Source organism: Epinephelus lanceolatus, chromosome 1 (genome assembly GCF_041903045.1).
Source record: "Epinephelus lanceolatus isolate andai-2023 chromosome 1, ASM4190304v1, whole genome shotgun sequence".
Taxonomy (NCBI): domain Eukaryota; kingdom Metazoa; phylum Chordata; class Actinopteri; order Perciformes; family Serranidae; genus Epinephelus; species Epinephelus lanceolatus.
In genome coordinates, this window is record NC_135734.1 from 20,965,534 (window position 1) to 20,976,279 (window position 10,746).

A 10,746-nucleotide genomic window follows, 5' to 3' on the forward strand; every position below is an offset into this window, starting at 1 on the left:
AGGAACAGATGAGCTGTTTTTCACAATATGTATCAACCACAGGAGACTTGTACTAAAACCCAAAACAATACATATGGTGTATGCTATACTATAATTATGAAACCCAACAAAATCCTTAACAAAAAGGATTTGGAGTATACAACAATCAAGCAACCTAGCCCAGACTGTTGTTTACACATAAGGTGAAATAAGAAGTGGGCATTTCCATGTTTGCTTTGTCTGGCCTCATCGTACTGACTCCGTAAGCAGATGTTGGTGTGAGTCAAGTCCATAATCATTTCAGGCTCTTCTAAGCACAGTGTAGATATTGTTTGTGCAGCCGTATATCCATGATTGATTTGCCACATAGCTGCACAAACATAAAACAACCTGTCCACCTTAGAATTAAATTACATCAGGCACACTAATGTTCAAAGATAACTACTGTAGTACCTGCACTGAATTTGTTCAGCCAGACAGATGCTGCAAAAAGAGCCGCAATATGACTTTTAATATGACTAAGCTATATTTTTTAGTTGCACAGTGGCTAAATGACAATTGCTGTGGTTGCACTTGTCACCACCCCAAATCATTTGAGCGTACCATGCTGGGAAAATCTGGATTTTAATTTCATGACTCTGCTGGCCACGGGACGTGTTCTGACTGTGAAAGCGGCAGACAAACTGGGGGAGTACATCACTGTACTCCATCAGCTGGTTGCATATTTTAATCATTTATTTGAAATTTATAACAGCTTGCACTCTGATATGTTTTTAATTCTTTTTGCTACACGCATTCTTCAAAGTCACAGTAATTAGTGGCTGTGTCATTTTGGAACATTTTAAAGTCAACATATGAATTGGTTTTAAAATCTCAGAGGGCTAATCAAAACAACAAATTAATTTTCATGTCTCGACAGCAGGGAGTTACATGAAAGATTTCTCATTCTGTAGGGATAGTCATCTTTTAGAAGCAGCTTAAGTTTTCACCCATTTGTCTGTTTGTCCGGTGGCCATGAGAGCTCAATGCATAAAGAATCATAATCACCAACTTGACAACTTGCAGCATTTAGAAAAGGCTCTGGAATCACAGAAAGACACTGCAAGAAGCTCAAACACAGTGGAAACTGTTTAAAGGGGTCAATAAAGAGAGATGCACATGGGAGGGACACACTTGAGGCGTTTCTCAATCTGCATTCTTGCGTATACTTGTGTTCTTGCGGACTTGTGAAACGTCATCAGTCGCAGCCCAAGTACTGTTCCAATTCAAAGTCTGCATCCAGCCATGTACAGTCCAATATCTGGATGTGAATTTGCTCTGCCAGTTCCATCGGGGATGCATCAGGAGGTGACTTGTGTGGACTTTTGACAGCCAGGTATCCCAGAATGCATTTCTCACAGACCAGCGGCAATGGCAGCCGTCCTTGGGAGTTTGTAATCCCGAGTCGAACTTGCCAAGTCCGAACTCCCAAGTGCGCAAGTCTGAACTTGGCGTACTTGGTATTGAGAAACGCCTTTGGTTTCACCATTGTTTATGACATATGAAGTTACTGAAGTCAGCTATCTGTTATTATGATTACACGATTCAGATATTATATCTGCAGTATCTAAATGATGCTATCACAATGTTAAAATAGCCAAAAACGCTTATATTTCAGGTTATTTTAAAACACCACTGATGGATAGCTGATTTCAAAAACGTCATAATCCACAAACGGCAAATAGCACTGCCTGTCCCAGCCATGTGTATCACTTTTATTGTCCCCTAGAAATAGCTTCTGTTGTTTTGTGAGCTTCTTGCAGCGCATTTCTTTTCAGAACTTTTTCTAAATGCTTCACCTGTCGTCTAATTGATGATTTGGTGTGTTGTCAAGTTGGTGAAGATGTTTTATAAATGTGGCAGATTTGTAAAGATGTTTCTCAGTTCGCTTGTGCTGTGTCTGTCTGCATGTGTTCTCTTCCTTGGCAGCACGTGGAGCTCCCAGGGCCATCGTATGTTTGCTTGTTTAGCAAGGTATTTGAAAAAGTAGCAGGTTTGACTCTAGGTAAGTGCATTCAGGCATTTATTAGAAAGTCCAATAATGAAAACCTGTAAGTCAGCAGTGAATTTGAAATAGTGTTTTGCTGGGAAGGAAACAACAGAGGACATATAAACAGATATAAACCCCTGCAGATGCTGTAGCATTAACTTGGACAATCATTCATTTTCTGGCTCTACCAAGGTCCCTCTTGTTTGTATCCTGTTCATACCGTTTTATAAATGAAGATTTGTGCTTGAAACACTGCAGGTGTTACACACCCCTTGCTGTTCATGAGCCCGTGGCCATTTAAACCACAGTGTGCCTCTTCTTGTGTACGTTTCTGTTTAGGGATGGATGGCTTCAGAGGTACAGGAAATATCCCATGACAGATGGCTAGGATTCCTTTAGAATACATTTCCAGGAAACGGTCAGATACTACAGTGAGGGCACTAGTCTATGGAGGAAATTGGGTAATGTAGACAGACCTGCTCTGCTGAGGAATATAAGAAGTTATTGATACACAGCCACACTGTATATGAAGTCTAAAGATGTTTACAATGAAAAACGTTAGACCACAGAAACTCTGGCTTTGGGACATTTTGATATTCCGCTATGGCCTGTGTAGCTCATGCAATTTAAGAAATATGTCTAGTGTCTGTAAACTATATCACTGGAGTTTTATCCTTCTTATTACATGAGCCTGCACACACACACACACGGGGGAAGGCAAGCAAACCAACAGCGGTGCTCACACTTGATCTACTCTGCTCTTACTGTCCTGTTTTTCAAATTTACTCCCACTTAGGTCACTGTGAGGTTGAGTTTCGATCCAGTTTGAGCACTGGCGTTCCACGGCTGAGGTCACATCATCACACTCTAGTTTGGAGTTTGTTCTCACCTCATTTGAGTTGCCCATGGGACTTTAAGTCCCTGCCACACCTCTGTTCAAATGTTGGGGTGGTAATTTAACCCGCGTCACAGCACTGTTAGAGAATTCATTTTGTTTTTGTAGCTGACTAAGAGGGGTTAGCGATCTACTCAAATAAAATCCAATCCAGACATTTTGAAATAGTGTGACTTACCCTTTAAATCATACACAGTATAGTCACACATGATGCCTGTAATAATAGCTGACCTCTGCTTTTGTGCAAGAAATAACACAACTTCATCCAATTCAATGTGTGTCAAAGTAAAACACATCAGTCTTTAAGTGAATCAAATAAATACATAGTAAGTCCTAGCACTCATTTATGTGAAGAAATGCCTCATAAACAGGCAGAACAAAGGGTGTTCCGGAGGCATGGAGGAGTAAAAGTGGTGTCAAGAGAGTCAAAATGTTGGAAAATTTCATCTGTCTCTCATGGCACCTCATTGTTAATCACATCCTTTCAGGTCAGGGCTGGAAAATAACTGTACAAGAATGTTTTAATATTACAGGAATGCCAACTTTGACACAAAAACAAAGCTAAAAGTTAAAAAACAGCATGTGATTCTACCACGTTAGCAAAGGCAGAAAGCCACATTGTTGCCTGTGTAGGAGGAGCAGGGCTCTGTTTTTGAGATTAGTGGGTAAAAGAGTAACTTGTTTCATAAGTAACGTACATACCTCATCTGAAAATATCACTATTATGTGATAATCAAAGGTTTGACCCCTCCAGAGAGACATACTGCAGTCGACCAATGATGGTCAGACATGGGCTGGCTTCTAATCAATGTGGAATGGTAACATTTCTGCACAGCTGAACTTTCACAACGTCAAGCTCAGAGACAGCAACAACTGGACAAGGTTATTGGCAAAGCATGAGTGGTAAATGTGAGTCTACACAGTGTAATCATGAGCAGCACCTCTGACACAAACCAATTTACACAGTTCAGTGTGAAACCCTCTGAGAAAGGAAGTATTCTGGACCATAAGACTTCTATAAATCCATGAGCTGGGAGAAGCTGACTTTTGACAGGAACCAATTTACAAGTAAGATAAAATCAATTTGGTAAGTGAAAGATGATTTCCTGACAAAATGCCCCTGTACCCTAAATCCTCTGCTTTTCCCAGTGGGGCTGTTCAGCAGTTGTCATTAACACTACATCTAGTTAGTCACTGTTGCTGCACTGGTAACCTTTCAACATGGCACACATGTAGTTCCCAATAATAACAGTGGCTAATCTGCTATTGAAATCTAAAGAGATTTTTGATTTTAGAGTTGTCAGAAGTAGAGTCTCATTTTAAGTTGATGGCGGTTGATTTTGGCGGCTGAAATGACAACTGTCCATGCAGATTCTACCAGCTAATACTAGCTTATTTATGCTAGGTGGTTGAAAACTCAGAAGCTCCAGCTCACTTTTCCATGTTTCCAGCAGACTCGTTCAAAAAAGGGTATGCATTTGATGGCTACACAGCTGACATCATGCTCAAAGCTAAAGCTAAGGCTAAAAGTCCACATAGATATGGATATAAAGGAGCACCTTTGTCAGAGTACTGCAGAATTGCTAGTTAGCCCCATTAGAAAACTAATGAAAACATGATTACTTTCTAACAAAACCTTGTTAAGATCAAAGCATAATGCTAGATTAGTATATCATTCACAAGTAAGCCAGGCATGCTAATCAACACATTCTCACTTCGACCTCCTCACATATCAGCGTTTGGTCATGGACTTTCCACGTCCAGATACAATGTGAAAAGGTACCCTTGGTGCGTTGGTTGTTGACGTTCTTGGATGCCGTGTCAAGTTCTGCCTGTTACATGCATTGTCTTCTTTCAAAATAAACGCACTATGTTGGTACAACACTGCAAATTGATGTCTTTTTTCCTCCAACATCTAAAACATGTGGCTGGGTTTAGGAAAAAAAACAAAACAGGGTTTGGCTTTGGAATCTTATGGGACGCGAGCACCACTCTCCTGGGTGAAGGTCGGTGATGGTTGGACCCATCCACCACACTTCCCACCCGCCCTACTTGGACTTTCACCACCTTAACTTTCATTCTTGTCCCACCGGGTTTCCCCCCTGACACCACAGAGTGCGGCGATTGTCCGCGTCCATTCCTTATACTTTTGCTTTTTTTGTTTTTAGTTTAGTTTAAGTGTTTTAGTTTTTAAAAAGCTAACATTCATATGGAATTAGGCAGACCGTCAGATGGACAACACCTTCTGGACAGCAAGGGATCAAATCAAAATCAAATTAACTTTATTTATATGGCACTTTTCATACAACAGTAACACAAAGTGCCTCACAGAGGTTAAAAACAACAAAGATCCAAAACAGAAAACAAAAAGAAAAGAGAAAACCCAACCCTCCCATCCAACAAAAAGCTATTTAGCTCATAAAATTGAGTTAGTAGCTAGGTAAGAATGATCTAAAACAGAGACATAAAATGCATCAAAACTAAAACAACAAAAGATAAAGGTTAAATGAGATAAGAACGTAAAAAGAGGAAGGGTAAGAATATAAAAAATAAATAAAAAATAGATAATAGATGGATAAATCGGTTATAGGATAAACAAACAAATAATACAACGGAATGGCAGGACAGTAAAATGAAACATGCGTGATGATACATTGCAATGCTGATGCCATATTGTTTACAAAGAATGGTATAAAATATATCAATAAATAATTTGTTTATTATTTTTCTAGTAATGTCTGGTAATTGTCCACATTGACAGTGTTTTTACTTTATGTGAGGGAGCTACAGAACATCCTTAAAATCTGTTGTTGAAGACAACAAAAAGTTTAAATATTTTTACTTTAAACAGCAATGCTGTCTGCTGTTACTATTTTCTGCCAGCCTCTCCTAATTCTACCATCCTTCTCTTGTCCACTGAAGTTAACTGTCAACCTGGATCCATGTGAACGTGGCGCCAACGAAGACTCCAACCATCAAACTTTTTGTATAGTGAATATTGTTCTTAGTGGAGCCTAATAAGCGTTATTTAGGCGTGTTGAGAAACTTAGAGTTTGACAGACCTGCTGTGCCTAATTACAGCTGCATAGCTTCCTTTGAATACATCCATCAATGACAATGATATTGGAAAGATGTTTGTCAATAAGAGCAAATATTAATATCTTATTTTCTGTAATTCCCATAATGAAGAAGGTGACTCAGTAATGTACACAGAGTGTGTTCCCCTCTCCTGTGTGTTGTGCTCTCCTCTGCTTGCCTGCAGTCTGTTGGACATCCTGCTGACACTATTTTAGCCCCTTTCACAAGGGTGTGCTGACCGCAGCCTGCCTTTGTAGTTTGTATACTAAATGCACAGCAGAGAGGGATCCTTTTGGGCCCGTGGTTTCCTGAAATAAGCCATCTGCAACTGCTCTGCTCTCTACATGGCCTGAGGAAAGAGAACAGGCACAAATAAAGTGGATTCATATACTGTATGGACCTCAACAAAGAATTCATTCATTCTGTCGTCCTGCTGTGGACAGAATTACTTCGACCCATAAAACCTTTTTATGGGATCCACTCATGGCAATTAGCATCTCTTTTTGATGTTTGAGAAAGTCCTCTCTTTTTCAAAATCAAGGCCTGTTTTTTTTTCACAAAAAGCTAAGGCTGGAGATGGTCAAGGTCAACTTTCAGATTTCTTTTCCGTGGTTTCTTGCTATTTCTTTCTGTCATTATTTCTTTCCTGCTTTCCATCCATTTAACCCAATGACCCGTCCTTAGTATCTACATGGCGGGGAGTCATGGCAGCTGATTAGGATGGTGGGCGGTGGTGCTGGGGGAATACGATGAGTGTTTAACCTCCAGGGCGCTTCAACAACAGCCCCATCTCTTTAGGTATGAAATGTTTCAGTAGCTCACTGCTGCGATTCTGATGGGCTGCAGGACAATAGCCAACAAGGGTGTTCCTAATCTTCACTTCAGATATTGAGCGTGCTCTGGGAAGTCTCAGTTTGCAGATGAAAGGAGAAAAGGAAAGAATGAAAGTGGGAGGAAGGGAGAGTAGAAGGGGAAGAGAATGGGAAAAACAGCAGAAATCCTATTTGACAGGAGAAGTGCCATCTCTCTGAAGCTTGTTACAACACATATGATAATCTCCCATTAACTTAAACCTGGAGTGCTGCAGAATAAATGACGTTCACACTAAATAAAAGGTTGGCCTCTGCAAACAGTAATGCATGCTGTATATAAAACTGTGTTAGTTTCATCCAGCTGTGCAACTGACTCAAGTGGAAGCCTCAGGCAAAGGCAACGGCATATTTACCAGCCAATTTATGTATATGCTTTACCATGGCTCGTACACCCATTACTTTTAATGCGTGACCATAAAGTTGAGCGGATCATGGAAAAACAAAGGAGAATGTGAAAGTATTGTATGTTCATCCAAGAGAATGGATTTCATGTGCATTGTTCAACAAGAGCGCTACACAGAATGGCAGAAAATGTACCCTTAGACCAACCGTGGACTGTTTTCTTACAGACCAGTAAGTGTGGAGGTGAAGGGGCATCTGTCTGATTCACTGTCCTACATTCTTACGTTGGCTCAAGTCTGTTATGCATCAAAATCTCACATACAGCACTTAAAGCTCAGGTAGGCAGTTCAATTTTGGCTTCACTGGGCAAAAATCACATAAACTTAAATAAACTTTGAACATAATATAATTCAAGCTGTCTGAGAGAACAATAGACTTCTGCACCTCCTCTTGACTTGAAGGCTTGAGAAAATCTAGGCCGTGACAGGAGACTTAGACCAGTCAAAAGTTCCTAGTCCAGTGTTGGCAATAAATGCAACAAAGCAACCCAAAAAAGCAAGACAGACTTATCAAAACAGAGTCTAAAAAGTCTGACCATAAACAAACTACAACAATGTGTCAGTAATAAGCGTTTTAAAGATGGAGAGATACTGTTGCCTATAGTTTAGCCTTCTGCTAACCAGAGCCAAAGGCTCACGGCTGTGGCTTTAAGTTCACGTTTATATAGCTGACTTTAGTAAGAGCCTCAAATTACAGTGTGACCTTCGCCTCACTTCCCACCGCTGCAGGTCACAGCTATAGAGGAGAGCGGGCAGCAGCTTCACAGGCAGTGACCACAGTAACCTGAATCCAGTAAGTGCAAATCCCATCTCCGGGGAACCGGGCAGCCTAGACCCATTGCTGGATCAGCAAACTTTCTCTGCCGACCATTAAACAGGTTAGACCAGGTCCTGCTGCTAGCCACCAAGCCTGCTGTGACACCCAACGCTGGGGGGGGGGGCGGGGGGGTTGCGCTGGTCTAGCTACTGGGGAAGCAGTTCACGTTGTTGGGGGCAAAACGGAGAGACTGTGGGGTGGCTAGCTGGCTAATTCTCATCTCATTTGTGGTCTAATTAACCAGACTCATGAAATACTGGCGCTTTGTCAGTGGAGATACTATTCGTGGCAGTATGTTACATACTGAGCAGCAGCTATTTCTGATGTCACTGGCAACTATTGTGGTAGAGAGAGCAAGAAAGTCCCTGAAGGCAGGGTGGGAGAGGAGGTGGATGTGGCAAACAAACTCTGGACTTTCACCCAGGAGCCCACTGTTTGCTTCCCGCATGAAACCAAAAGTCAGTGGAGTTATTTTAATAACAACATAGTGTGATAGTATGTGCAGCAAGTCACAGTAGTAACGTATCAGTCAATCAACTAATCAATCAATCAATCAATCTTTATTTATAGAGCAGTTTTCATACAATAAAATGTTGCACAAAGTGCTTTACGTTAAAAGCAGAGCCCCCCCATCCCCAACAAATCCCCCACAGACCCCCTCACCTCCCTCACCCCCTAACCGAAAGTGATAAAAAAAGGAAGAGGAAGGAGGAAAGGAAAGAGGAAAAATAAGAAGAAAAAATAAGGCTGAAAAAATAAGGCTGGACACGGAAGAACCAGAGAGGAAACACCATCACATGGAGCCGTCCACATCGGGTCACATGGCGTGACATTACATTAGTAAGAACCATACTTATTTTAAGTAATCCATGATGTTTTTGTTCTAAACCTAACCACTGTTTTTGTGTCCTAAAGTTAAGGAAATAAATGTAAAAATGGAGAGTTTTACCTATTTTTATTTTGAAAAAGACTGTATTCACGTAACAAGCAGAGCTTTTATATTTCCTGTGAAAACAGAAATGTATTTTGAAAAGACATAATGCATGTAACAAGCTTCAACTGTGTGCAACTGTACAATAAAATAGGATTAAATAAATCAATGTATGGGAAATGCTGGGTTACTGTATGAAGCGTGTGCATATGCCCGTGCTCCTCTGGTGGAAGGGGCTTAGGACAGAGAGGGGAGGAATGCAAGAGGAAGTTATATCCTCAAATTCTGCAGTGGTTGTTTAACATTGTAGCGTCTTTAAGCTTCAACTCCCAAGTCCTTTCAAACACATATACCCTGCTGCTCATTCATAAAAAAGTATATCTACTCTGGCAGTTATGAAAGAAAAGGCAGCTATTAACTGACGATCCACAGAGGCTGGGGCACAATAAGAACTGACAGACAACCTCAAAAGGAAAGGAGATTTTTCAAGCAGTTGACTTGCCTACAGATCTCTTGCCACTCTTCATACAGTTTAGGTAACAATCACAATTATTTCAATCGCATCTTGAATTCAACGGCTTCACTATTTATTCATTTAAATGACCGCAGTATAGAAACTTGGACCTTGAGTCCAAAATTACCAACCCTGTCATTTTGTCTTACTCAACGGAGAGTTACTCCAAAACCACAACAAAACAATTCAAACTCACGAAATGCCTGCATGCAGTATAACAACATGATGCTGTGGCCAAATTCCCCCAGCACGGTTGAAATCGGGGAGTATTTCAATAAAGCCAGCGTATAATTGTGTCATATTAAAATGGCAGAAGCATAAACATGTCATTCCTTATTCTGGAGTGGGCTTTACAAAAATCCACTTTCATTAAACAAAAAGGCACTATTATTTCTGACTTGTTTGCCAAGTTAAGGGGGGGTCTGAGGGAGGAGACGCTGCTGTTCTGCATTAAATACACTCCAGTTAACTGGACAATGTCAGTAAAGACCTCTTGAAGTACAGTGCAGAATTATCAATCCATAATGCTGTAATAGCTGCAAATCAAAGCTAAATAGACAACAATGAATTTCACAACTGCTGAGTGCTGCAGCATGTAATATCTGCAGCCTTTTGGAGCATGGCTCACCACAGTTTGCAAACCCTACTCCACACACCTCGCAGAGCCCAAGCGGCTACACCGGGCCATCAAATAAGCAACAGATGATTCTCATTACATCATTTCCATCTCATTAGTTCAAAGCTTTTAACCTGATGATTCCTTCAGCTTTGGTTTTTATCTGATAAGGCAGCCACTAAGTGCCCTGCAGGGTAAAGGGCAGTTATGAGCCAGCCCAACATCCCCCCTAAGATTACCCAGCTTGCTATGCTTCCCTCAGACAAGAAAAAAAAATCAGTTAGATCCAAGGCTGTAGCCATGGAGTTAAAATTGAGGGGAACCGAATCTACAAAAGCTCATTTCAATCACATTTCAAAGGAGTGAAAGAGTGTGGCCACATGCAGAACTGAAGAGCACCTTGATACTAAAACTGGTTTTAATAATAGTTATAAGTACATTTGCTAATGATTATTTTGCATGGAGGTGCATGATTGCCTGTCGCAGTATAGCATTTTTTTATTTATATTTTTTTTATCAGTATATTGGGGGGGGGGCTTTTGAGCATTTTGAACATTCCCCCCAATATATATTATAATATCTGCATTGGTTGTATCAGCTTTAACAGATTTATT